Source organism: Mustelus asterias, chromosome 6 (assembly GCF_964213995.1).
Source record: "Mustelus asterias chromosome 6, sMusAst1.hap1.1, whole genome shotgun sequence".
NCBI lineage: Eukaryota > Metazoa > Chordata > Chondrichthyes > Carcharhiniformes > Triakidae > Mustelus > Mustelus asterias.
The window spans coordinates 133,545,361-133,548,277 of NC_135806.1; the positions used below are offsets into that span (position 1 = coordinate 133,545,361).

General features: G+C 44.8%; 1 pseudogene; it reads right to left on the minus strand.

The window, feature by feature from the left end:
• Window positions 1-398: 398 nt before the first annotated feature.
• On the minus strand, window positions 399-604 carry LOC144495445 (U2 spliceosomal RNA; annotated as a pseudogene).
• Window positions 605-2,917: the final 2,313 nt, after the last annotated feature.

Genomic DNA, 2,917 nt, shown 5'->3' on the forward strand with positions numbered 1-2,917 from the left:
ATTTTCACACTTTGAAACTCTGATTCCCGACTTGGGTCACTGTGTCTGTGTGGAGCCTGCACATTCTCCCGGTGGGTTTCCTCTGGGTGCTCCGGTTTCCTCCCACAGTCTGAAAGGTGTGCTGGTTAGGTGCACTGGCCATGCTAAATTCTCCCTCAGTGTACCCAAACAGGTGCCGGAGTGCGGCAACTAGGGGATTTTCACAGTAACTTCATTGCAGTGTTAACATAAGCCTAGTTGTGACTAATGAATAAACTTTAAATGTTCATTCTTGTTTTGTTTTATACTTTTCCAATTCAATCAAATCAAATCCAATTCAGAGTCTCAACAAGTTGAGACATTTCCGATCCGGGCTGACAAGACAGGGCGAGCGACCAAAACCACCCCGTCCTGGGCCTGATCTACATGAGCCAAGCTGATTGGAGAAGGGGGAAGTTCCTCCTCCAAGACTTGAGCTCATTTGCATCTTAGCCAAAAGGCCGAGATGCCGCTTTTAAAAATTGCTTCATATGAAACATATGAAGCTTCAGTGTAACCCAATGACCTCAACCAAGTGCAGCCGACCATACTACACTTGATCTTAGCCAAAAGGCCGAGAAGCGATTCTTGTTAATGTTTTGAAAAGTGTTTAAGCTTTCAGGGTACTTTTTAATCAGGGACTTAAAGGGGGAGGGATGCCATAGCTAGCCCCTTTAAGGAGTGTGCATCAGATGGTCATATGACCCAATCGTCCAATGGTGGGGGGGGGGGGGGGGGATCTCGGCCCAGAGTGTGGGCTTTTGTAACCAGGAAGATCCTGGAGTTTAGAATGAACATACTCATTGGGGCACTCAGTATATATACTTGAAAGATAATAAATCTGTTGTTTGTCGGCTAACTAGCAGTCGCCTATTATTGCTGCAATAACACAGGCATTTCTCTGAGTGTCTTATTATGGTTTTTGTTTTCAAGAAATTTTTCTCTTTCTTCAGCCAGACCTGTTCTGAATTCTCTCTTTCTTTGAGTGCGTTTTCATGGCGTAAGCATAGCACACATTAAAATTCGAAACCTCCCAGGATTGCAATATCCTTAAACATATTGTGCATGAATGATGGATGAAACTTTGATTCCCATGCTTCAGGAGGGAATGGAAGGGGTGAGTTCCTCGCTTTCCTGGATCCCTGATTTACAATGTTGATTTCAACTGTTTACACAAATTTTCGGTCCGAGTGTCCGATACTCAACGCTGACTGGATATTTGGGTGTAGGTAAACTTCAGCAAAATTGGATGCAAAAATGCGTGCAACTTCAAGTGCAGTTTCCTGATTACACTCCCACAATAAAGTCCAGCCGCAATTGGATACTGGGTAGTAACAGTTCTGATCAAATTGCATCGGGTTGAAAGTGAACAAGGGTAAGATCGCAAAAGATGTGGAATTACATTTGCTGAATATTATGGAACACATCCAATATTCATCCTTGGATCTGAACATTCACATGAACAAAGAACAAAGAACAGTACAGCACAGGAACAGACCCTTTGGTCCTCCAAGCCCGCACCAATCACGTTTACCTATCTAGACCAACTGCTTATATCCGCTTATGTCCACACAATTTAAGAGGCCTGCCTATTTTCTGACCAATTTCACCCCCATTTGTGATTGTTCCTGATCATTTTCACACAGTAAGGCAACTCCAACTCTTGAGACAATGCAGAGGGACAGACGCTGAGCTTAGAGAGGTCAATTTAGGATGATTCAACCATGAAACTATTCCGGGAAATAGCGAAAGCAAATGTCAAAGCAATGCTTTCAGATCCACCGGCGGGTGTACCTGGGCTAAGGTTCAGAGTTGTGAAGGGCACATTTAGAACAAGTAAGTGCCTCAGCTATTAACATTCTTGCCTCATAAATCAAATAGCTACGAGTCCAATTTGCATGAATTATGCACATCATCTCGGCAGATTACGCACCATCCTGACTTGGAAATATATCGCCGTCCCTTCACTGTCACTGGATCAAAATGCTGGAAGTCCCTCCCTAACAGCACTGTGGGTGTACCTATACCACAGGGACTGCAGCGGTTCAAGAAAGCAGTGCATTCATTCTTTTCAATGACAATAGATTTTGGCCTTGCCGGTGTTCACATCTCAAGAATTAATTTAAGAAAAGATTTCCGAGAGATGGTTACTTTGATAGTATTGATAGGCAGAGGGATCTGGGTGTACAGGTACACAGGTCATTGAAAGTGGCAATACAGGTGGAGAAGGTAGTCAAGAAGGCATACGGCATGCTTGCCTTCATCGGCCGGGGCATTGAGTTTAAAAATTGGCAAATCATGTTGCAGCTTTATAGAACCTTAGTAAGGCCACACTTGGAATATAGTGTTCAATTCTGGTCACCACACTACCAGAAGGATGTGGAGGCTTTGGAGAGGGTAAAGAAAAGATTTACCTGGATGTTGCCTGGTATGGAGGGCATTAGCTATGAGGAGAGGTTAGAAAAACTTTGTTTGTTCTCACTGGAATGACGGAGGTTGAGGGGCGACCTGATAGAAGTCTACAAGATTATGAGAAGCATGGACAGAGTGGATAGTCAGAAGCTTTTCCCCAGGGTGGAAGAGTCAATTACTAGGGGGCATAGGTTTAAAGTGCAAGGGGCAAGGTTTAAAGGAGATGGACGAGGCAAGTTTTTTACACAGAGGGTGGTGGGTGCCTGGAACTCTCTGTCGGGGGCGGTAGTGGAAGCGGATACGGTAGTGACTTTTAAGGGGCGCCTGGACAAATACATGAATAGAATGGGAATAGAGGGATATGGTTCCTGGAAGGGTAGGGGGTTTTAGTTAAGTCAGGCAGCATGGTCGGTGCAGGCTTGGAGGGCCGAAGGGCCTGTTCCTGTGCTGTAATTTATCGGGTGCTCTGGTTTCCTCCCACAATCCA